Here is a 12,168-nt window from a genome sequence, read left to right as displayed (position 1 = left end):
AGAAATACTATGACTGTCTCAGGGTCCAGTTTTTAACCCTATAGACTGATTCTAACACCCCATACATAAACTACCCTGCTGAAAAAAAACAATAGAAACCAACACAGAAATTCTAATGGTTTCCAATAGAAATAACAATAAATCCAGCATGCACTCTACCACTGAGCTACATCCCCACACTTGTAGGCAAATAGGTCATTTGAGGTCAGATGATAATTGAGGTCAGTCTGTAAACATGAATGGAACTGGTACTTGCGAAGACCACTCTATCTTGACAAGGTAATTGTTTTCAAGTTGAGGGAGCGATTTCATCGGCTTTTACCGGTAGTAGGCAAAGTACAAGTTGTAACTTTGCCCCAAACGCATCAATAGGATCAGGAATTTAGCCCAAATCCTGGTTGCTTCTGCCTGTAGGTACAGAAAGAGTTTTCAACAAGATGAAAAGCCAAAGATATTTACAAAAAAGGGTTTCTTCCCCAACAGATATCTAACACTCCTGTTTTAGTTGATCAAAAACTTCTTAAGGCAATGATTAGATGGTATGTGGCACGATTATGGTTGTAGGTAATGTCTTTAGCAAGATAGATCTCCAGGAACAGGGTTGGTGACGAATGGATCAAAGAAATACTATGACTGTCTCAGGGTCCAGTTTTTAACCCTATAGACTGATTCTAACACCCCATACATAAACTACCCTGCTGAAAAAAAACAATAGAAACCAACACAGAAATTCTAATGGTTTCCAATAGAAATACCAATAAATCCAGCATGCACTCTACCACTGAGCTACATCCCCACACTTGTAGGCAAATAGGTCATTTGAGGTCAGATGATAATTGAGGTCAGTCTGTAAACATGAATGGAACTGGTACTTGCGAAGACCACTCTATCTTGACAAGGTAATTGTTTTCAAGTTGAGGGAGCGATTTCATCGGCTTTTACCGGTAGTAGGCAAAGTACAAGTTGTAACTTTGCCCCAAACGCATCAATAGGATCAGGATTTTAGCCCAAATCCTGGTTGCTTCTGCCTGTAGGTACAGAAAGAGTTTTCAACTAGATGAAAAGCCAAAGATATTCACAAAAAAGGGTTTCTTCCCCAACAGATATCTAACACACCTGTTTTAGGTGATCAAAAACTTCTTAAGGCAATGATTAGATGGTATGTGGCACGATTATGGTTGTAGCTAATGTCTTTAGCAAGATAGATCTCCAGGAACAGGGTTGGTGACGAATGGATCAAAGAAATACTATGACTGTCTCAGGGTCCAGTTTTTAACCCTATAGACTGATTCTAACACCCCATACATAAACTACCCTGCTGAAAAAAACAATAGAAACCAATACAGAAATTCTAATGGTTTCCAATAGAAATACCAATAAATCCACTGGAAAACCATTACTGGAACTTAATAGTATGGCCACCAATAGAAGGCAAGAATTTACCAATACAGACCCACAGGCACCATTAGAGTTTCCATTGAAAACATACCAAACTACCCAAGGGTTTCTATTGTTATGGCCCCCAGCAAGGAAATGGAACAGTTTTTCTAAAGTCTTAAAGACTATTTACCTTGGAGATGTCAGGGATCGAACTCGAGACCTCATACATGCGAAGCATGCGCTCTACCACTGAGCTACATCCCCACACTTGGAGGCAAATAGGACGTTTGAGGTCAGATGATAATTGAGGTCAGTCTGTAAACATGAATGGAACTGGTACTTGAGAAGACCACTCTAGCTTGACAAGTTAGAGAGCATCAATAGTACCAGGATTTTAGCCCAAATCCTGGTTGCTTCTGCCTGTAGGTACAGAAAGAGTTTTCAACAAGATGAAAAGCCAGAGATATTTACAAAAAAGGTTTCTTCCCCAACAGATATCTAACACACCTGTTTTAGTTGATCAAAAACTTCTTAAGGCAATGATTAGATGGTCATGTGGCACGATTATGGTTGTAGCTAATGTCTTTAGCAAGATAGATCTCCAGGAACAGGGTTGGTGACGAATGGATCAAAGAAATACTATGACTGTCTCAGGGTCCAGTTTTTAACCCTATAGACTGATTCTAACACCCCATACATAAACTACCCTGCTGAAAAAAAACAATAGAAACCAACACAGAAATTCTAATGGTTTCCAATAGAAATAACAATAAATCCAGCATGCACTCTACCACTGAGCTACATCCCCACACTTGTAGGCAAATAGGTTGTTTGAGGTCAGATGATAATTGAGGTCAGTCTGTAAACATGAATGGAACTGGTACTTGAGAAGACCACTCTAGCTTGACAAGTTAGAGAGCATCAATAGGATCAGGATTTTAGCCCAAATCCTGGTTGCTTCTGCCTGTAGGTACAGAAAGAGTTTTCAACAAGATGAAAAGCCAAAGATATTCACAAAAAAGGGTTTCTTCCCCAACAGATATCTAACACACCTGTTTTAGGTGATCAAAAACTTCTTAAGGCAATGATTAGATGGTATGTGGCACGATTATGGTTGTAGCTAATGTCTTTAGCAAGATAGATCTCCAGGAACAGGGTTGGTGACGAATGGATCAAAGAAATACTATGACTGTCTCAGGGTCCAGTTTTTAACCCTATAGACTGATTCTAACACCCCATACATAAACTACCCTGCTGAAAAAAACAATAGAAACCAACACAGAAATTCTAATGGTTTCCAATAGAAATACCAATAAATCCACTGGAAAACCATTACTGGACCTTAATAGTATGGCCACCAATAGAAGGCAAGAATTTACCAATACAGACCCACAGGCACCATTAGAGTTTCCATTGAAAACATACCAAACTATCCAAGGGTTTCTATTGTTATGGCCCCCAGCAAGGAAATGGAACAGTTTTTCTAAAGTCTTAAAGACTATTTACCTTGGAGATGTCAGGGATCGAACCCGAGACCTCATACATGCAAAGCATGCGCTCTACCACTGAGCTACATCCCCACACTTGGAGGCAAATAGGACGTTTGATGGCAGATGATAATTGAGGTCAGTCTGTAAACATGAATGGAACTGGTACTTGAGAAGACCACTCTAGCTTGACAAGTTAGAGAGCATCAATAGTACCAGGATTTTAGCCCAAATCCTGGTAGCTTCTGCCTGTAGGTACATAAGGAGTTTTCAACAAGATGAAAAGCCAAAGATATTTACAAAAAAGGTTTCTTCCCCAACAGATATCTAACACACCTGTTTTAGTTGATCAAAAACTTCTTAAGGCAATGATTAGATGGTCATGTGGCACGATTATGGTTGTAGCTAATGTCTTTAGCAAGATAGATCTCCAGGAACAGGGTTGGTGACGAATGGATCAAAGAAATACTATGACTGTCTCAGGGTCCAGTTTTTAACCCTATAGACTGATTCTAACACCCCATACATAAACTACCCTGCTGAAAAAAAACAATAGAAACCAACACAGAAATTCTAATGGTTTCCAATAGAAATAACAATAAATCCAGCATGCACTCTACCACTGAGCTACATCCCCACACTTGGAGGGAAATAGGACGTTTGAGGGCAGATGATAATTGAGGTCAGTCTGTAAACATGAATGGAACTGGTACTTGAGAAGACCACTCTATCTTGACAAGGTAATTGTTTTCAAGTTGAGGGAGCGATTTCATCGGCTTTTACCGGTAGTAGGCAAAGTACAAGTTGTAACTTTGCCCCAAACGCATCAATAGGATCAGGATTTTAGCCCAAATCCTGGTTGCTTCTGCCTGTAGGTACAGAAAGAGTTTTCAACAAGATGAAAAGCCAAAGATATTCACAAAAAAGGGTTTCTTCCCCAACAGATATCTAACACACCTGTTTTAGGTGATCAAAAACTTCTTAAGGCAATGATTAGATGGTATGTGGCACGATTATGGTTGTAGCTAATGTCTTTAGCAAGATAGATGTCCAGGAACAGGGTTGGTGACGAATGGATCAAAGAAATACTATGACTGTCTCAGGGTCCAGTTTTTAACCCTATAGACTGATTCTAACACCCCATACATAAACTACCCTGCTGAAAAAAACAATAGAAACCAACACAGAAATTCTAATGGTTTCCAATAGAAATACCAATAAATCCACTGGAAAACCATTACTGGACCTTAATAGTATGGCCACCAATAGAAGGCAAGAATTTACCAATACAGACCCACAGGCACCATTAGAGTTTCCATTGAAAACATACCAAACTATCCAAGGGTTTCTATTGTTATGGCCCCCAGCAAGGAAATGGAACAGTTTTTCTAAAGTCTTAAAGACTATTTACCTTGGAGATGTCAGGGATCGAACCCGAGACCTCATACATGCAAAGCATGCGCTCTACCACTGAGCTACATCCCCACACTTGGAGGCAAATAGGACGTTTGATGGCAGATGATAATTGAGGTCAGTCTGTAAACATGAATGGAACTGGTACTTGAGAAGACCACTCTAGCTTGACAAGTTAGAGAGCATCAATAGTACCAGGATTTTAGCCCAAATCCTGGTAGCTTCTGCCTGTAGGTACATAAGGAGTTTTCAACAAGATGAAAAGCCAAAGATATTTACAAAAAAGGTTTCTTCCCCAACAGATATCTAACACACCTGTTTTAGTTGATCAAAAACTTCTTAAGGCAATGATTAGATGGTCATGTGGCACGATTATGGTTGTAGCTAATGTCTTTAGCAAGATAGATCTCCAGGAACAGGGTTGGTGACGAATGGATCAAAGAAATACTATGACTGTCTCAGGGTCCAGTTTTTAACCCTATAGACTGATTCTAACACCCCATACATAAACTACCCTGCTGAAAAAAAACAATAGAAACCAACACAGAAATTCTAATGGTTTCCAATAGAAATACCAATAAATCCAGCATGCACTCTACCACTGAGCTACATCCCCACACTTGGAGGCAAATAGGACGTTTGAGGTCAGATGATAATTGAGGTCAGTCTGTAAACATGAATGGAACTGGTACTTGAGAAGACCACTCTAGCTTGACAAGTTAGAGAGCATCAATAGGATCAGGATTTTAGCCCAAATCCTGGTTGCTTCTGCCTGTAGGTACAGAAAGAGTTTTCAACAAGATGAAAAGCCAAAGATATTCACAAAAAAGGGTTTCTTCCCCAACAGATATCTAACACACCTGTTTTAGGTGATCAAAAACTTCTTAAGGCAATGATTAGATGGTATGTGGCACGATTATGGTTGTAGCTAATGTCTTTAGCAAGATAGATCTCCAGGAACAGGGTTGGTGACGAATGGATCAAAGAAATACTATGACTGTCTCAGGGTCCAGTTTTTAACCCTATTGACTGATTCTAACACCCCATACATAAACTACCCTGCTGAAAAAAACAATAGAAACCAATACAGAAATTCTAATGGTTTCCAATAGAAATACCAATAAATCCACTGGAATGTCAGGGATCGAACCCGAGACCTCATACATGCAAAGCATGCGCTCTACCACTGAGCTACATCCCCACACTTGGAGGCAAATAGGACGTTTGAGGGCAGATGATAATTGAGGTCAGTCTGTAAACATGAATGGAACTGGTACTTGAGAAGACCACTCTAGCTTGACAAGTTAGAGAGCATCAATAGTACCAGGATTTTAGCCCAAATCCTGGTTGCTTCTGCCTGTAGGTACAGAAAGAGTTTTCAACAAGATGAAAAGCCAAAGATATTTACAAAAAAGGGTTTCTTCCCCAACAGATATCTAACACACCTGTTTTAGTTGATCAAAAACTTCTTAAGGCAATGATTAGATGGTCATGTGGCACGATTATGGTTGTAGCTAATGTCTTTAGCAAGATAGATGTCCAGGAACAGGGTTGGTGACGAATGGATCAAAGAAATACTATGACTGTCTCAGGGTCCAGTTTTTAACCCTATAGACTGATTCTAACACCCCATACATAAACTACCCTGCTGAAAAAAACAATAGAAACCAACACAGAAATTCTAATGGTTTCCAATAGAAATACCAATAAATCCAGCATGCACTCTACCACTGAGCTACATCCCCGCACTTGTAGGCAAATAGGACGTTTGAGGTCAGATGATAATTGAGGTCAGTCTGTAAAGATGAATGGAACTGGTACTTGAGAAGACCACTCTAGCTTGACAAGTTAGAGAGCATCAATAGTACCAGGATTTTAGCCCAAATCCTGGTTGCTTCTGCCTGTAGGTACAGAAAGAGTTTTCAACAAGATGAAAAGCCAAAGATATTTACAAAAAGGGTTTCTTCCCCAACAGATATCTAACACACCTGTTTTAGTTGATCAAAAACTTCTTAAGGCAACGATTAGATGGTCATGTGGCACGATTATGGTTGTAGCTAATGTCTTTAGCAAGATAGATGTCCAGGAACAGGGTTGGTGACGAATGGATCAAAGAAATACTATGACTGTCTCAGGGTCCAGTTTTTAACCCTATAGACTGATTCTAACACCCCATAAATAAACTACCCTGCTGAAAAAAACAATAGAAACCAACACAGAAATTCTAATGGTTTCCAATAGAAATACCAATAAATCCACTGGAAAACCATTACTGGACCTTAATAGTATGGCCACCAATAGAAGGCAAGAATTTACCAATACAGACCCACAGGCACCATTAGAGTTTCCATTGAAAACATACCAAACTACCCAAGGGTTTCTATTGTTATGGCCCCAAGCAAGGAAATGGAACAGTTTTTCTAAAGTCTTAAAGACTATTTACCTTGGAGATGTCAGGGATCGAACCCGAGACCTCATACATGCGAAGCATGCGCTCTACCACTGAGCTACATCCCCACACTTGGAGGCAAATAGGACGTTTGAGGGCAGATGATAATTGAGGTCAGTCTGTAAACATGAATGGAACTGGTACTTGAGAAGACCACTCTAGCTTGACAAGTTAGAGAGCATCAATAGTACCAGGATTTTAGCCCAAATCCTGGTTGCTTCTGCCTGTAGGTACAGAAAGAGTTTTCAACAAGATGAAAAGCCAAAGATATTTACAAAAAAGGGTTTCTTCCCCAACAGATATCTAACACACCTGTTTTAGTTGATCAAAAACTTCTTAAGGCAATGATTAGATGGTCATGTGGCACGATTATGGTTGTAGCTAATGTCTTTAGCAAGATAGATGTCCAGGAACAGGGTTGGTGACGAATGGATCAAAGAAATACTATGACTGTCTCAGGGTCCAGTTTTTAACCCTATAGACTGATTCTAACACCCCATAAATAAACTACCCTGCTGAAAAAAACAATAGAAACCAACACAGAAATTCTAATGGTTTCCAATAGAAATACCAATAAATCCAGCATGCACTCTACCACTGAGCTACATCCCCGCACTTGTAGGCAAATAGGACGTTTGAGGTCAGATGATAATTGAGGTCAGTCTGTAAAGATGAATGGAACTGGTACTTGAGAAGACCACTCTAGCTTGACAAGTTAGAGAGCATCAATAGTACCAGGATTTTAGCCCAAATCCTGGTTGCTTCTGCCTGTAGGTACAGAAAGAGTTTTCAACAAGATGAAAAGTCAAAGATATTTACAAAAAGGGTTTCTTCCCCAACAGATATCTAACACACCTGTTTTAGTTGATCAAAAACTTCTTAAGGCAACGATTAGATGGTCATGTGGCACGATTATGGTTGTAGCTAATGTCTTTAGCAAGATAGATCTCCAGGAACAGGGTTGGTGACGAATGGATCAAAGAAATACTATGACTGTCTCAGGGTCCAGTTTTTAACCCTATAGACTGATTCTAACACCCCATACATAAACTACCCTGCTGAAAAAAACAATAGAAACCAACACAGAAATTCTAATGGTTTCCAATAGAAATACCAATAAATCCAGCATGCACTCTACCACTGAGCTACATCCCCGCACTTGTAGGCAAATAGGACGTTTGAGGTCAGATGATAATTGAGGTCAGTCTGTAAAGATGAATGGAACTGGTACTTGAGAAGACCACTCTAGCTTGACAAGTTAGAGAGCATCAATAGTACCAGGATTTTAGCCCAAATCCTGGTTGCTTCTGCCTGTAGGTACAGAAAGAGTTTTCAACAAGATGAAAAGTCAAAGATATTTACAAAAAGGGTTTCTTCCCCAACAGATATCTAACACACCTGTTTTAGTTGATCAAAAACTTCTTAAGGCAACGATTAGATGGTCATGTGGCACGATTATGGTTGTAGCTAATGTCTTTAGCAAGATAGATCTCCAGGAACAGGGTTGGTGACGAATGGATCAAAGAAATACTATGACTGTCTCAGGGTCCAGTTTTTAACCCTATAGACTGATTCTAACACCCCATACATAAACTACCCTGCTGAAAAAAACAATAGAAACCAACACAGAAATTCTAATGGTTTCCAATAGAAATACCAATAAATCCAGCATGCACTCTACCACTGAGCTACATCCCCGCACTTGTAGGCAAATAGGACGTTTGAGGTCAGATGATAATTGAGGTCAGTCTGTAAAGATGAATGGAACTGGTACTTGAGAAGACCACTCTAGCTTGACAAGTTAGAGAGCATCAATAGTACCAGGATTTTAGCCCAAATCCTGGTTGCTTCTGCCTGTAGGTACAGAAAGAGTTTTCAACAAGATGAAAAGCCAAAGATATTTACAAAAAAGGGTTTCTTCCCCAACAGATATCTAACACACCTGTTTTAGTTGATCAAAAACTTCTTAAGGCAATGATTAGATGGTCATGTGGCACGATTATGGTTGTAGCTAATGTCTTTAGCAAGATAGATGTCCAGGAACAGGGTTGGTGACGAATGGATCAAAGAAATACTATGACTGTCTCAGGGTCCAGTTTTTAACCCTATAGACTGATTCTAACACCCCATACATAAACTACCCTGCTGAAAAAAACAATAGAAACCAACACAGAAATTCTAATGGTTTCCAATAGAAATACCAATAAATCCACTGGAAAACCATTACTGGACCTTAATAGTATGGCCACCAATAGAAGGCAAGAATTTACCAATACAGACCCACAGGCACCATTAGAGTTTCCATTGAAAACATACCAAACTACCCCAGGGTTTCTATTGTTATGGCCCCCAGCAAGGAAATGGAACAGTTTTTCTAAAGTCTTAAAGACTATTTACCTTGGAGATGTCAGGGATCGAACCCGAGACCTCATACATGCAAAGCATGCGCTCTACCACTGAGCTACATCCCCACACTTGGAGGCAAATAGGACGTTTGAGGGCAGATGATAATTGAGGTCAGTCTGTAAACATGAATGGAACTGGTACTTGAGAAGACCACTCTAGCTTGACAAGTTAGAGAGCATCAATAGTACCAGGATTTTAGCCCAAATCCTGGTTGCTTCTGCCTGTAGGTACAGAAAGAGTTTTCAACAAGATGAAAAGCCAAAGATATTTACAAAAAAGGTTTCTTCCCCAACAGATATCTAACACACCTGTTTTAGTTGATCAAAAACTTCTTAAGGCAACGATTAGATGGTCATGTGGCACGATTATGGCTGTAGCTAATGTCTTTAGCAAGATAGATCTCCAGGAACAGGGTTGGTGACGAATGGATCAAAGAAATACTATGACTGTCTCAGGGTCCAGTTTTTAACCCTATAGACTGATTCTAACACCCCATACATAAACTACCCTGCTGAAAAAAACAATAGAAACCAACACAGAAATTCTAATGGTTTCCAATAGAAATACCAATAAATCCACTGGAAAACCATTACTGGACCTTAATAGTATGGCCACCAATAGAAGGCAAGAATTTACCAATACAGACCCACAGGCACCATTAGAGTTTCCATTGAAAACATACCAAACTACCCCAGGGTTTCTATTGTTATGGCCCCCAGCAAGGAAATGGAACAGTTTTTCTAAAGTCTTAAAGACTATTTACCTTGGAGATGTCAGGGATCGAACCCGAGACCTCATACATGCAAAGCATGCGCTCTACCACTGAGCTACATCCCCACACTTGGAGGCAAATAGGACGTTTGAGGGCAGATGATAATTGAGGTCAGTCTGTAAACATGAATGGAACTGGTACTTGAGAAGACCACTCTAGCTTGACAAGTTAGAGAGCATCAATAGTACCAGGATTTTAGCCCAAATCCTGGTTGCTTCTGCCTGTAGGTACAGAAAGAGTTTTCAACAAGATGAAAAGCCAAAGATATTTACAAAAAAGGTTTCTTCCCCAACAGATATCTAACACACCTGTTTTAGTTGATCAAAAACTTCTTAAGGCAACGATTAGATGGTCATGTGGCACGATTATGGTTGTAGCTAATGTCTTTAGCAAGATAGATCTCCAGGAACAGGGTTGGTGACGAATGGATCAAAGAAATACTATGACTGTCTCAGGGTCCAGTTTTTAACCCTATGGACTGATTCTAACACCCCATACATAAACTACCCTGCTGAAAAAAAACAATAGAAACCAACACAGAAATTCTAATGGTTTCCAATAGAAATACCAATAAATCCAGCATGCACTCTACCACTGAGCTACATCCCCACACTTGTAGGCAAATAGGTCGTTTGAGGTCAGATGATAATTGAGGTCATTCATGAATGGAACTTGTACTTGCGAAGACCACTCTAGCTTGACAAGGTAATTGTTTTCAAGTTGAGGGAGCGATTTCATCAGCTTTTACCAGTAGTAGGCAAAGTACAAGTTGTAAATTTGCCCCAAACGCATCAATAGGATCAGGATTTTAGCCCAAATCCTGGTTGCTTCTGCCTGTAGGTACAGAAAGAGTTTTCAACAAGATGAAAAGCCAAAGATATTTACAAAAAAGGTTTCTTCCCCAACAGATATCTAACACACCTGTTTTAGGTGATCAAAAACTTCTTAAGGCAATGATTAGATGGTATGTGGCACGATTATGGTTGTAGCTAATGTCTTTAGCAAGATAGATCTCCAGGAACAGGGTTGGTGACGAATGGATCAAAGAAATACTATGACTGTCTCAGGGTCCAGTTTTTAACCCTATAGACTGATTCTAACACCCCATACATAAACTACCCTGCTGAAAAAAACAATAGAAACCAACACAGAAATTCTAATGGTTTCCAATAGAAATACCAATAAATCCAGCATGCACTCTACCACTGAGCTACATCCCCGCACTTGTGGGCAAATAGGACGTTTGAGGTCAGATGCTAATTGAGGTCAGTCTGTAAAGATGAATGGAACTGGTACTTGAGAAGACCACTCTAGCTTGACAAGTTAGAGAGCATCAATAGTACCAGGATTTTAGCCCAAATCCTGGTTGCTTCTGCCTGTAGGTACAGAAAGAGTTTTCAACAAGATGAAAAGTCAAAGATATTTACAAAAAAGGGTTTCTTCCCCAACAGATATCTAACACACCTGTTTTAGTTGATCAAAAACTTCTTAAGGCAACGATTAGATGGTCATGTGGCACGATTATGGTTGTAGCTAATGTCTTTAGCAAGATAGATCTCCAGGAACAGGGTTGGTGACAAATGGATCAAAGAAATACTATGACTGTCTCAGGGAAGGCAAGAAATTACCAGTAGAGACCCACAGAAGACATACCAAACTCCCCAAGTGTTTCTATTGTTGCAGCCCCCAGCAAGGCAATGGAACAGTTCTTGTAAAGTTTGAAACACTACACCCCTTGGAGATGCTGGGGATCAAACCCAGGACCTCAACCATACAAAGCATGTGCTCTACCACTGAGCTACATCCCCACAGCTGTAAGAAATAAGAATCAATAGTACCAGGATTTTAGCCCAAATCCTGGTTGCTTCTGCCTGTAGGTACAGGGTGCCAATCCATCACAGAGCACACTCACACACCCATTCATACACTACGGACATGCCAATCGGCCTATCATGCATGTCTTTGGATTGGGGGAGGAAACCAGAGTACCTGGCAGAAACCCCCACAGCATGGGGCGAACATGCACACTCCAGTTGTGAGGCAAACACCCTAACCTATAACCACTGTGCACTCGCCCAAGGTTCTAACCAAGATAACTAAAAGATAACCTGGATTAAAATTAAACCAGGTAATCTAAACATACACTGTAGCTTTTATTTTGAAATAGACGAGACTGTTTCCGGTGAGTTGATCGAGCGGTGGACTTTTTTATGGGTTGTTTCTCAAAACAGCTTCCTATCCCTATATAAGCGCCCTACAAG

General features: G+C 40.1%; 8 non-coding genes across 8 annotated transcripts; all 8 read right to left on the bottom strand.

Moving 5' to 3' along the window:
• Positions 1 to 1,572: 1,572 nt before the first annotated feature.
• Positions 1,573 to 1,644, bottom strand: trnaa-cgc (transfer RNA alanine (anticodon CGC)). Its single transcript has one exon. It is a non-coding gene; the product is annotated as a tRNA-Ala (tRNA).
• Positions 1,645 to 2,888: 1,244 nt separating this feature from the next.
• On the bottom strand, positions 2,889 to 2,960 carry trnaa-ugc (transfer RNA alanine (anticodon UGC)). The gene has a single exon. It is a non-coding gene; the product is annotated as a tRNA-Ala (tRNA).
• A 1,320-nt stretch (positions 2,961 to 4,280) lies between these two features.
• trnaa-ugc (transfer RNA alanine (anticodon UGC)) lies at positions 4,281 to 4,352 on the bottom strand. The gene has a single exon. It is a non-coding gene; the product is annotated as a tRNA-Ala (tRNA).
• A 1,057-nt stretch (positions 4,353 to 5,409) lies between these two features.
• Positions 5,410 to 5,482, bottom strand: trnaa-ugc (transfer RNA alanine (anticodon UGC)). The gene has a single exon. It is a non-coding gene; the product is annotated as a tRNA-Ala (tRNA).
• A 1,243-nt stretch (positions 5,483 to 6,725) lies between these two features.
• Positions 6,726 to 6,797, bottom strand: trnaa-cgc (transfer RNA alanine (anticodon CGC)). The gene has a single exon. It is a non-coding gene; the product is annotated as a tRNA-Ala (tRNA).
• A 2,331-nt stretch (positions 6,798 to 9,128) lies between these two features.
• On the bottom strand, positions 9,129 to 9,200 carry trnaa-ugc (transfer RNA alanine (anticodon UGC)). Its single transcript has one exon. It is a non-coding gene; the product is annotated as a tRNA-Ala (tRNA).
• Positions 9,201 to 9,900: 700 nt separating this feature from the next.
• On the bottom strand, positions 9,901 to 9,972 carry trnaa-ugc (transfer RNA alanine (anticodon UGC)). The gene has a single exon. It is a non-coding gene; the product is annotated as a tRNA-Ala (tRNA).
• A 1,671-nt stretch (positions 9,973 to 11,643) lies between these two features.
• On the bottom strand, positions 11,644 to 11,715 carry trnat-ugu (transfer RNA threonine (anticodon UGU)). The gene has a single exon. It is a non-coding gene; the product is annotated as a tRNA-Thr (tRNA).
• Positions 11,716 to 12,168: the final 453 nt, after the last annotated feature.

Source organism: Ictalurus punctatus, chromosome 19 (genome assembly GCF_001660625.3).
Source record: "Ictalurus punctatus breed USDA103 chromosome 19, Coco_2.0, whole genome shotgun sequence".
In the NCBI taxonomy this organism is placed as follows: domain Eukaryota; kingdom Metazoa; phylum Chordata; class Actinopteri; order Siluriformes; family Ictaluridae; genus Ictalurus; species Ictalurus punctatus.
This window is presented reverse-complemented; position numbering and strand designations above follow the sequence as displayed.